The sequence below is a fragment of the Panthera uncia genome, chromosome D2, assembly GCF_023721935.1.
Source record: "Panthera uncia isolate 11264 chromosome D2, Puncia_PCG_1.0, whole genome shotgun sequence".
Lineage (NCBI taxonomy): Eukaryota > Metazoa > Chordata > Mammalia > Carnivora > Felidae > Panthera > Panthera uncia.
In genome coordinates, this window is record NC_064818.1 from 40075638 (window position 1) to 40089433 (window position 13796).

A 13796-nucleotide genomic window follows, 5' to 3' on the forward strand; every position below is an offset into this window, starting at 1 on the left:
ACCATATGGTTTCACTCTTATGTGGAAACTTAACAGAACCCCATGGGGGAGGGGAAAGAAAAAAGAAAGAGGTTACAGTGGGAGAGAGCCAAAGCATAAGACACTCTTAAAAACTGAGAACAAACTGAGGGTTGATGGGGGGTAGGAGGGAGGGGAGGGTGGGTGATGGGTATTGAGGAGGGCACCTTTTGGGATGAGCACTGGGTGTTGTATGGAAACCAATTTGACAACAAATTTCACATATTGAAAAAAAAAGAAAAAAAAGCAGAAAGAAAACTGGATTTAGAAACAGAATCCATGGGCTGTACTTCCTGTTCTACCTTATATGGCCTTTGATGTTTTAGGCAAGTCCCCATCTTTGTTTTGTAATATGGTCCTCTATAAAATGAGGTGGGTATAACAGACTATTTATTATTTATTAATTTAATATTTAATTTTGTTAGATATCTAATGGTTTATTAAATTTTATATAACAAATATATATGTGTATATATATATATTTATTAATATTTTACTTTTTAAGAGAAATTTTAGGTTCATAGCAACACCAAGGTGAAGGCACAGTTATTTCCCATATACTTCTTGCCCCTACACATACCTAGCCTGCCCTATCAACAACATATCACACCAGAGTGGTACATGTGTTACAATTGATGAACCTACAGCAACACCTCATAATCACAGAGAGTCCATAGTCTACATTGGGTTCACTCTTGGTGTTGAACATTCTATGAATTTGGACAAATATATAATGACATGCATCCATCAATCCATCATTATGGTATCAGGAAGAGTATTTTCACTGCCCTAAAACTCCTTTGTGCTCTGCCTGTTCATCTCTCACCCCACAAACCCTGGCAACCACTGATCTTTTTAGTCTTTATAGTTTTTGCCTTTTTCATTGTATCATGTAGCTAGAATCGTACAGTATGTAGCATTATCAGATTAAATGGTGTCACTTAATAATAGGCATTAAGTTTTTTCATGTCTTTTCATGGCTTAATAGCTCATTTCTGTTTAGCCCTGAATATTATTCCATTGCCTGGGGGTACCATGGTTTATTCACCAACTTACCTTCTGAAGAACATCTTGGTATTTCCAGGCTGTGTCAGTTATGGATAAAGCTGCTATAAACATCTGTGTGTAAGTTGTTGTGTGGACATGAGTTTTCAACACCTTTTGGTAAATACTAAAAAGCATGATTGCTGGGTTGTATGGTAAGAATATGTTCAGTTTTGTAAGAAACTACTAAACTGTCTTCAGAAGTGGTGGGTACCATTTTGTATTCTCAGTAGCAATGAAAGGGGGTCCCAATTGCTCCACTACTTTGCCAGCATTTGGCATTTTTAGGGTTCTACATTTGGCCATTCTAATAAGTATGTAGTGGTATCTCGTTTTAATTTGCATTTCCCTGATGACATATAATGTGGAGCATCTTTACATATGCTTGTTTGCAATAGGTATATCTTCTTTGGCAAGATGTCTGTTAAGGTCCTTGGCTCATTTTTTAATTAAGTTGTTTGCTTTCTTATTGTTAGATACTAAGAGTTCTTTGTATAGTTTGGGTAACAGTCCTTTATCAGATGTGTCTTTTACAAATATTTTCTCTCAGTCTGTGCTTATCTTACCATCTCTTCCCATTGTCTTTCATGTTACATCTTTTTGCTTCTAAAATAATACTGTGGTATTGGGAAATTCTTATTACTGAAAATCAAATAAAGATGTTATAACTGGGTCATAAAGAGTCAGTGATGCAAAGAACTGGAATCACTTTTAAAATTAAATGATTTGCTGTACTTAAATTACTTCATCATCCAAGGGTGTATTTTTAAAAAAATAAATATACCAATGTGCTTAAAATGAAAAGCCACTAGCCTTGCTCTTATCCTTGCACACCAATTTCCCTACTCCTGAACTTGCATTTCCCTCCCCAAACACATAGGCAAGCTTATTAAGCCATTTTCATGTGGCATTTTCCTAGTTGTTAACTTCAGATCTCTAAATAATATACTAAGCCTCTCTATCTTGATTTATCTGCTTTGGAAATGGTGCTTTGACTATGATAACGGAAATTTAAGTCTTTTAAACCACACCACACCTCCTCTCTCTCTCCTCCCTACCTGGTTCTCTCACTATTCTCAGTTCTCAAAGTTGGTCTTAATGACACATTTAAGTAAATAGAATAGTGTGGTTAAGAAATGGGGCTTTTTGTGCAAAATTGAGGTTCACCGAGTCACATAATTCCCCGGTTTCCTCCTAACAGGTTTTCAAACTTAGAGTAACAATTATATTTGACTGAGTATCCATTTAAACCTACAACCCTGTGCCATTTTTTTTTTCAAGGCAAGACCTCACTTTCATCCCAGTCTGAGTTGCATGAGGCTTTTAATATGAAATCACTTTCCATTCAGTCCAAAGCTTCCTTGTTGCTGATGAATGTCATACATAATGAAAGATTATATCCATTTATCCTCAGCAGTAAATCATTTATCACACAAGGGAGATATATTATTGTGAATTCTGATCAAAGCTGCCCACTTTCTTTTGCCAGCAGAAATGCTGCACCCTGTTAGTCGATTGTACAATATCCCGGGAGAAGCAGGGAAAATTATGCCATTGAATGAGGGTTCAGCAAACTCTAGGGGTCTCTAAAATGGCTTTTAAAAAAAATCATGTTTCATGTAGAACCTTCCATGATCCAGGCGTGTGAACTGTAAAAAGTCTTTCCTTGCTTTCTCCACTTAATTAAATCAGAAAGCTGTGGGACTTTTTTGCAGCTTGCTCTGTGATGTCTGTAAAAGGGATTTGTGAATGACACTGTGTGGATATTTTTCCCCCTTTCTTAGAGAGACAATAATTATTACCACTTCTTTTTGAAGCATGCTGTGAGTGGTTTTATCAGTTCGTTTGCTAATGAGCTCCCTCTCTCCTTTATATGCCAATCATAAAGATGGCTTTTAAATAAGATTTATCTCCCACATTTATTTTCTTTTCACTCTTCCTTATCAAGCTGTGTACCGCTTTGCTGCGGGGAATCACCCACACTACATTGGCAGGGAACAAGGCTGGCCTCTTTGATCTCTTGTTGATAACATACTCTCTCACTGTTTCCTTCTGAGAACAGTCCTCCAGGAGTGTCCTGCCTTCTATTTCATTTTGGATTTTAGGTTATAATTGCTCTATGTTACACATGTGTGTTCACTGCTTTTCAAAGGCTGTGGCATGTGGGTGCCTCAACTTTAAAATTATACTGAGTAAGGTGAGATGTAGAATGAAGCAGGAGAATGGGCCCTCTTCCTTCCGCTTCACTTGGGCTGCGGGCCAGCATACCGGTACAGTTTATTCAGAATGGATGCAAAGTAGTAGCTAGGGATTCACACCATCAAGTCACAAGTCTGCATCTAACATTTACAAACAAGGTCACTTCATTTGCTCTTCATCACATTCTTGACGTATTCTCTCAGTGCTTTGACCATTTAAGAGCTAACTATTGAAATTCCTATTTTCCCCTTCTAGACTGTGAGCTCATTGTGTCCCTTGTATAGTTGATAGAAGTAAATGTAAAGTGCCCAGGCTCCTTATCCTTAAAAGAAGAGATTGCTAAATTTATCACATCGCAAGGATACAGTTATAGCAAAATTATCATACATTAATGTTAATCTAGGTGTTCTTGCTGATGGTTCTTACTTCTCTTATGATTCAGAGTCTTTTACTCTCACAGAGTTACAATTGCCAGATCTAGAGACTAAAATACAGGACACCCAGTTCAATTTGAAGTTTGGGTAAAGAATGAATACATTTTTAGTATATGTGTGTCCCAAATATTACATATGTGACACACTTATATAAAACATTGTTGTTTATCCAAAATTCAAAAAGAGGGAGAGAGAGAAAGGCATTGAGCTCTTTCTCTCCACCGTGTGAGGACACAGTGAGAAGGCAGCCAGCTGCAACCCAATGGGAGAACCCTCACCTGACACAAACCTTGCTGGCACCTTGATCTTGGAGTTCTGCACTCCAGAACTGTGAGAAAATAATTTCTATTGTTTAAGCCACCCCAGTCTGTGATGCTTTATGATGGTTGCCCAAGCTGACTGATGTAGTAACATTGGAATGTTTTACTCTCTGGCTAAGTTGTATATTTCTTGCTGAACTACCAAAGGACAAAGATGATCATTACCTTTCTTCCATTGACTAGTCTGGACATGTGAATTAATTAGTCTTCTAATTCCAAGCAAGTAGAGACAAGTGAAGGAATCTGCTGATGTTGGACCTTCAACATCAGAGAAAGTCTGTGATTGGTTAACTTCTCAATCTTAAGATACTAAGTGAAAATAATAAAGAAGAATCATGGGGAGTATATGTGACAGTAAATCCCAGTTCGCTCTTGGCTGGGAAATAGCAAAGGCAGTCATGGGAATTTTCAATTAACTAGAGAAGTAGGGGAGAGAGCCTGACTCTCAGCTAATTATAATGTTAAGACTTAAATTATCTGCCTAAATTTTCTGATCATTAGGCATGTTTTTTAAGGAATAAGGGTGACATGTGACTGTGCCTGTGTGTCTGTGCCTATGTGCACATGTGCCCAGACCATGCACTAAATTAAGACAGAGATGAGCACCTGAGACCTCAGAGAGGTCAATCACAGACCTCTGTCACACTTCTGTGTGGCAGAATTGGGGATCATCGTACATCAGAGGACATGCCTCTTCTACCATAAGAGACTACCTCCCTTGAAAACTAGAATCTTACATTTGTCAAAATAGATTTTGTGTTTACTAGGAAATTAGTAATATAGCATTTTCTCAATAAATTTGAATTGATGAAGCAAAACTCTTTCCACCTTCCTCCCATCATGATTACCCCCTAATTCTTTTGTTCTTGAGAAGGGCAGTTAGTATTTCATTGCCTCTAATGTGACAGTGAAATAATGAAGTCTTCCTGCAAGAGGGCCAATATATTACTCCTTTATTTACCTTTTTGGCTTAAAAAGAGATTACGGCTTATTTTAGTTGTGCTAAAAGCAAAGCTAAATTAGGGAGAATAATGTTTTCACCTCACATAGCTGCCTTGAATAAACTGCTGTGCACCCTAACCTATGTAGTACCTTTATGCCATGTCATGTGTGTTAGTTTTGTTAATGAGGTTGTAAACCTGAAGCTCTTGACCAAATGGGGGCAGAAATCTCTATAAAGGCCAAAACATTCATTCAGAATGAACTCCTCAGCCACTGACTGTCCAAAAGTGAATTGCCATATATCGGAGTAAAACGACTTAATGTCAATGAGTTCCTGTCTCTCTGATAGTGATTTGGCCCATGGAGTATGTGGGTGGCTGCTGGATACATGTATGTATATGTATATATATATGTATGTGTATATATACATACATATATATGTATGTATGTATGTATTAACTTCTTAGACTTACAATCATTCTTTTCATTTCTGACTTCAGCCTCAAATAGTAACAGAATGCAGCATGGCCCCTGGATTTCAGCAGATGTTTTCAGATTCACTTCTAAAATCATAGCAGTCTTATGATGAAATAATAAGCCTTCATTTACTTTTGAATTCAAACTTTGCTAAAGGGACATTTTAAAAAATAAATCTCTACACTTCCTTAAGATTGCAGTTACAACTTTGTTAGCGAGAAACATCATAGTTGTAAGATGAGTGACATTATAAGCAGCAGTTGCCTCAACCATAGAATTTGTGATAGTTTTGAAAGCTATTGATAACACAATGGAGAATCTTCATGAGTTCAAAGGCAGTTTGCAGTTTAAAAGAATGCAAATCCAAATTCTTCCAGTAACAGTTGAAATGATTTTGAAAACGTTACACCTACAGCCAATCTGTAGGTAATTTTAATTCCAATTGGTTAAGTTAAAGATATTGCTGTCTTAATTAGTACTTCTTTTAAATAAGACCACTTAATTAAATTTTACGTTCAACTACAGGAAGTTTACACATTAATCAGTTTCACAGTATTCTCCATACCCAGACCTAGATCTCAGTTTCAGCAACGAGTGGCAAGGAAAGCAATGTGCTCTAACACCACTAATAACTTTTGAGCCAATAACTCTACGCTGCAGATCCTTATCTAGAAAAGTGTCTAGTCCATCCAACACCCATTTGCATGCAGATGAAGACCTGGTGAAGAATTCTGGCTCCTGTACTCCCCATCTCTTCAATGCTGGGCTATTCACTTGCCCTACTGAAACTCCATTCTCTGTGGTTTTGTTTTGGTTTTGATTTTTAACTGAAAACTGAAATCAAGAATTAGTCTGAAATCAAGAGATGTAAATATCATTTTTTTAATAGTAGTGCTTCTAAAGAGTCCCCCACCTATAGTTGGTGATTTACTTTTAAATTAACATGAAGCTCACGAAGTTTGTCTTTAAATCGAGTGACTAGTTTCTGTGACATGGTTTGCTTAAAAACATTTTTAGGATTGGATAATAACTTACAGATCTAGGTCTTATTTATCATGGCTTAGTTCCTGATATCTGGGCCATGTTTTCAAATGCTAATCTTGGGAAAGGTAGCTGGGTATAAAACGATTTATGTATCTACCGATTTTCCATGAAGAATGTCAGAAAGTGCCATAGATCAAGTGAGGGCTTTAAAACCATCCCCAGTTGAGTTTGCCTCTAGTTCAAATACTTCCTGGACATGAGATTTTGGGATAAGATACTTAACCATTGGAATCTGTTTCCTCACTTGAAAAGCTTGGATGACGATTTCACATTCAAAGAATATTAAAAAAGCTAACATTTATTGAGTACTTACCATGAACCAAAGGTATTATATAATTTATTCTTAATGATAATTCTAGGATAAAGCTACTGTTATTGTTTCCATTTTATAGATGAAGGAAAAGAGGAACAGAAGCCTAAATAGCTAGTAAATAGCTGATCCTGGATTTAAAACCAGGCAATGCTCCAAACCATCCTGCCTCTAAAACGTAAAGTTTAAATGCCTGATGATCTTTCCGTTTTCCCCAACCAAAGTCTGACATTGAGGCTGAAGAGAATTGGCAGGAGATAGAGAAGAATACCTAGAGGGTTTGTTCTTTTTTCAAATCAGTGTTTAATAGGCTCCTTAAAATTGGCAGACTTGTATATCACTGACAAAGTGTCTACTTTCCTGTAACATCAAAGAGTAATTGTCAGTTTTTTTTATGAATATAAGTTGATACAAGCAGGAAACAACCCACACAGTTTGCCACCCTTTCTCCTATGAAGTTAATTGATTTCTACTGGTTTAAATTCTATGCCTAAAATCAAGTTTCCAATAAGAAAGCATGTAAACTCTCTCTAAAATGTATGCAGAGACCAGGCACTATACAGGGATTGAAGCAAACATTTGAACTTGTTTCTGTCCTTTATACATTTCTCTCTGTAGATTATGTCAAATGTGTCTTTGCAGATATGCTAGGTATAAGGTCGCTAGTCATAAAAATGGCCAAAATACATGTGTAGAGTATCAACTATGTGTGCTTGCTCATTTTTCTCTTTCCTGGTATCACTTCCATTTTATTTAGGTTGAAACTAGGAAACAGCTAGGCTATTAAATGATTTGCATAAAGAACATCTCTGCAAATACTAAGCAGAGAAGCAAGACTATAAACTCAACACTGTGAATCATTAAGATAAATAAGAGGAAGACATGTTCTAAAAGACTGTGTATTGGCTGGACCATCCATGTGCATAACCAACACCCTGACAATCAAGACAGAGTAGGAATAGAGAAGAAGGGAGTGAAACAATGATGACACTTTCTATTAATGAGTAAATAACCAGGAAACCAATAGATAAGGACTAAGAGGCTAGTACAGTTCCCTCAAGAGACAGTTTTCAGGTTATTTGCTTTGTTTTATTTTGTTTTGTTGTTCTAACAAACGGAAGAAGGAAAATGGAATCATCATCTGGAAATGTAGGGAGGCCATCAGTCACAAGTGAGAGTTCTTTAATTTTCACTCAGAGTCACTACTACGATTAGCTCTAATATAGGTGTTATTCAAGAAATGGGTTCAAAGAAATAAACTGGCATGGAGTATTGTAAGAGAGGAGATGGGAATGGTCTGAAGTTAGCAGTGTGGGCTGATGGCTATGGTAATCACTTTTAGCTGGCCAAAGGATACCGATTTCTGTGGGAACATCAGCAAGTGATCTGACCATTTAAAAAGTCTCTTTTTTTGAGTCCTTCACATCTAGGCCGTGTGATGTGTTGATCACTTCTTCTTTACTGCACCAGACAAAGCAAGTATTGAAATCCAGCTGACAGTCATGCATGTTGTATTCTCTCATCTTTGCTGGCATTATTCTCTTCTCTTTTGCCGAAAGATAGCTTTCTGAAACTTTTCACTAAAACTGGGCTCTTTCTCCGGGATAATATAGAAGAGGAAACATGAATAGAAGGGATAGCTTGTTATTTTCAGTACAGCTGAACAAGTGGGATGGGGGGCAAGGACCAAGTTGGAAGAATGTTAAATGGAGAAAAGAGATGCCTGCATTTGAAACTATACAGTAGGCCCTTTCCCTGTAGACAGGCAAGACCCTGATTTGTGATTTGTCTCTGAGGCTCACGAGCAGAGATACTAGACTCATTCTCCAAGCTCTTCCCCCCACTTCATTGCTCTTTTATCCACAGTTACCCCTAAACACAGTCTCCCTTCATTCTCTTCCCTGCCCTCCCTTACTTTGGACATTGTCTCCTCAACTATGCCTTTCCCTACTTCCTTTTAAATTTGGAAATAAAGCAGACAGCATGATCAAGAACTTAACTGGTTTCAGAAGCATCAGCTCCTTCACCACAGAGTAGATAAACCCAGAATTTATGACTAATTTTTTTTCAAGGTAAAATTTCTTAGCTCTTGCAGACTGAGCATGTCTTGTGGTTGTTTCACTGTTGATAATTCTTCTGTTTACGCAACTATTTGTTGACCTTGGCTGTATTTCCTGTCCTGAGCTTATCCCCTGCTCGTATGCCATTCAGTTGTAGAATCAAAACTTACCTGTAAAACCACCAGGGAATATTGGGATTTGTATTATGGTCACTGTGATACAATGTTTCTGAGGGATAAAGAAATTCATAGAAAAGGGACTGGATGAATTGAATGGAGCTTTGAAAGCAATGCAGAGTAGGAAAAAAAAATAGAATATTAACCTCATTAAGAAAATTTTTGGGCTTTTCTAAACACATTTACCATTCAAGATTACACATGTACTTTTAAAATTTTATAAATTCTGTCATGCTATCTCTAGATGAACAAAGACCTGTTTATTATATGAATTTCTGTTTTGCTTATACCTATATCCTTTCAAAAGCAAACATCTTAAAAAATGAACAATAACACTTTCATAATCCTCCCCAAACTAACCAAAGCCAAAATAAACACACAGTGATATTTCTTCAAAGAACTGCTTGTTTCACTGTCAGAAATCCCGCCAAACTCAATCTATGTAATAGATGTGCATCTTGACTTTTTTTTTTCTTTGCTTTGTATCTTTAATATTGTCCTAAATTCAATCCACTTCATTGGCATTACCTGCTGGCCCATTTGGTCTTTACACTTGGATGGGTCTGAACTTATCAAGGTGACCTATGTGTGATATTTAAATGGAAGTTTTGATTTGTCATTCTTAAAACCCAGCACCAATTAGCAGAGACACTGCCTCCTTAACAAAGGAGCAGGACCGGATGTGTATGCAGTCTTACAGCCTCTGGTGGGTTTCATAGCCTGGCTTGGGCTGCTCCAGCCTCATCACACTTTGGCTATCTACAGCACGCAGGTATGAAGGCAGCATGAAGGACCTTGCAGTGCTATTTTCCTGGTACCCCATGAAACCTGAGCACTTCAGAATGGGCTCACACTCATGGAAAATCAGTTTAAGCCTACAGAAATGTCAAACGTCTTTCCATAGTTTCCTTTCTGCACACAAATGGAATAACGCATTGTAAGGAATGAACCCGTTAAAAAGCAAAACAAAACAAAACAAAACAAAAAAGCACTTTCCCTTAAAAGCAACCATCTCCCTAGGATACCATTTCATATTAAATGAAGATGCAAAGAGTAAAAAAAGTCAAGTGTGCTCAAAATCTCCCACACATGTTGGAAATAAAACCTCCAAAAAAGTGAATACGCACTGTGGCACACACCTAGCCTGTAACTCATTGTTTTTGAGGAAATGAAAATTAAAGCACTATGGTTCCAATAATTCTGAATAAAGACACACTAACAACATTAGGGCGGCTTTCAGAGAACAGGAATTTACTTTTTCATCACAAATGTGCTTCGGTCCTAAGTATTTTCTGACTTTTTACCATTACAGAATGAGTGATTTGTCTGCCCTATTTCAAGTGCAATAAATGAATTTTAAAAAGTTATGAAAATATGTGGCTGCTTAAACAAATTCTTTCAATAGCCCATTGGGTATCTGGGGTATCCCTATATCAGGAATCTTTGTTCTTAGTCTAGGAGGAAAACTGCCAAATACACTCCAGAGTGCCAGGCTTAAAAAGGTGCTGAAGAGAGCCTGCCTGATTACCTGACTTCCAATTTGGCTCACAATGAAAGGTAGTAAAATTACCTTGGTGCCTTTCAGTTGCTGCTGCGGCTGCAATAGACCTTATCTAATAGTTTATTATACCCAGAAAACAAAGCATATTCTAAAGAAAAAATTCACTGCTCCAGTCTCTGACTGAATGGTCTCTTTGAATTCTTTTGTCGATTTCATAGATTTCTAACAACCCGAGGATTGTTTTAGAAATCAGATTTTTATGCCAGCAGCACATTTCCTCCTCTGTAAGTAGGACAGATTCATCCCACAAGCAACAATGGATTCTTCCCTGCTTAACTCAAGCATGACAGATTAAGCTTCAAGCAGACCTTGAAATGCCACCTCCCCGATTACAGAGGCAGGTGTTTGGGGTATCGGCCGCATTTCTTCCTTGAACTGCCAGCTGATGAGCCACTGCTGTCTGAGGTGGCCAAGCAACCCCAACTGAGCGAGCTGTGTGAAGACTCCACAGGGGACTGTCAGGGATGAGGTGACATACCTCATTGCGGGTGCTCTCAGACAAATCCCTCGCCCCCAAATTGCACCTGCCTCAGGGAAGTTGCCTTGTACAATGCCTGGCACAGGGCAGGCACCTTGCACATGTTTGTGAATATAAAAGAGAAAAATGAGGAGGGAAAAATACAAGTTTAGAGGAAATGCACATTGAGGTAGATGCCTTTCAGATCTTACCAGATCTAAAATAAATGCTGTTATTTCTGGCTAAGTGGTTAATGATGCTAACTTGAAGAATAGCTATATTAAAAAAAAAAAAAAGTAAATAGCTGTTAAAAAAAAAGTAAAATTAGCCAATGAACAAACTAATAAAACACAAGGAAGATAAATAAACAAAAATCTACTGATTTTTAGCCAAAGAGCCAAAATCTACTGATAAGATTTGATCATTTATATTAAAAAATGATTTTTTATTAGCAAAATGACCCTTAAAATATGATGCTTCCAAAAGAGCATTTGCAGCCTTTTAGAGACTAGTGTATTGCATAAAGAAAATACCTGCATATGTCTGCATTCAGAATTATAATATGAAGATAACTATTATTCATATAATAATGTGAATTTGCTCTGAAGGCCATCTTAAAATGCTATTCAATTTGCTCCTGAGGTATTCTATCCGAAACTATAAAAGCAAAGCAGTGCTGGGGTTTTTGCAGGTAAATAGACTCTAAAATCTGTGTGTCAGTGTTAGAAGACTGAATCAAACAATCCAAAAGCATGAATGTACTGTTCTCACATTTGTGTAATTGACGGCTATTTTGCTTGTTGAAATCTTCCACAACAACATGCGTATGTTTGTCATTTATCCCCTTTTCTCAGGTGCAAAGAAGGCTACCAGGGAGTCCGTTGTGATCAATTTCTGCCGAAAACTGATTCCATCTTATCGGATCCAAGTAGGTCAAGCATTTTCTTCTCTCTCTAACGCAATATGTAGGCAACCCTTACTCTGAGCAACGGTTGCTAACTCAGCTGAAGGCTGTATTTCAGTCGTGTGTCTTGGAAAGCTGCCCAGAGCGGAAGCTGGTGACAGTCATTAACATTCAAAGCTTGTTCAGAACTAACTTGGTCTAAGCCTAGGTCTGGTGTTCTCCCAACACGGGACCTGGTTTCCAGATTCAGCTGCTCCACTGACCTACACTAGGAACCCCAGCAAACCCCTGTTCCCTTAGCTTTCAGGCTCCCACCAACACCCATTACGAAAGCGAGGAAATAGAAACATAACACAGCTCTTTTTTTTTTTTTTTTCGAGCTCATTATTACCTAAAAGAATGTTACGGAAACTACAGTATCATATTGGTTCTTACCCTTTGCTTGAGAATTTGTGATAACATTAAACCTATTAACCTTTACTGTACTTACTAAAGAAACTATGCATATAAAATTATGTAAGATGTGTCCCAACTGTGAAAACCCCATTTTGAGCAACACTATTTGCATATTATGGATTATTGTACTGTTGACATTTTTTTTTCATTCAGGAAAGAAGACAATTTGCTAGTCATTAGTTTCTGTAAAAAGTAACATTCTAGTCAAATGTGAATGTTTTGGTTTATTCGGAAATAATCTTCTGCTCTTTCAGTGACTACTACAGTTAAATTGCCAGGGTGGAAAGGAGATTTTTACTGAATCAGCAATTTAGTTCCATGAGGATAATGACAGGCACTTCCAAATCACAGACGCAATGTTATGGTTTTCTGAATAACAAACATGCCTAAGACAAACTTCAACAAAATATTGTGTATCGACAACAGACAGGTTGCCTTCCTGTGCGTGTTCACGCCGCTGTATAGTGAACACGTCTAGCCATCTTTCAACATCTTTTCGAAATGCATATTTTCATTCCCCCTGCCCCAAATTTCCACCTACATTTCCTTAGGTAAATGCAAAGTTTTTTAGCAAGGAAAAGTTTTGTTTAACTTAATTTAATTGTGTTTTATCTTGGCAAGACAAGCTACCATGCAATCTTAACTCCTCGCTTCTTTCCAAATTTAGCTTTCCATAAGAAAAGTGAAGGTTTCCTAAAATTTAGCAAGCAAGCAAGCCATGGATTATCTCTGTTCTCTGAGATGTGAGGCTCTGGTGTCTAGGAATTACCGTGAAAGGAGACAGTTACTAGAGTATATTATATTTATTTCATCTTGTGATTTTGCCGCTTGTTAAGGTGATGTCTCAAATGTATGGATGCGGTTGGAAACATGGATTTGGAATATTAGAAAGCCCATGGAAGAATGGGCTTGCTGATTTCTTTCTTTCATCTTTTTTTATTTTGTCTGATGTACCTGGTTTCCCTCTGTTTTCCCCTCTTCCTTCTTTCTCTTCTCTTTACTTCCCTTCTGTTCTCCCCTTTCCTTTATTCTATTTCTTCATTATTTTCTTTCTTCCTTTGAGGCTTCTCCCTTTTCCTTCCCTTCCTACCCCCCTTTCCTCCCTCTGTTCCTTCCTTCCTTCCTTCCTTCCTTCCTTCTTTCCTTTTTTTTTCTTTTTTTTACTTTTCTTATATAGCCATGGAATATCTATCTATAGAATAGAGGGCAGGGTATGGTGGTAGGACTTGCATATGGTACAAAATAGGCAAAATAAACTCTCTTTAGATAGTCTAATCAGACCCTTGCCATCCACTTAGGTATCATAGTCCATCTCTGCAAAACTGAGGATGAGGCCCACCATAAGGACTGTGCTCCTCAAAGAAAACTGATCTCATAATCAAAGTCACTAAGTC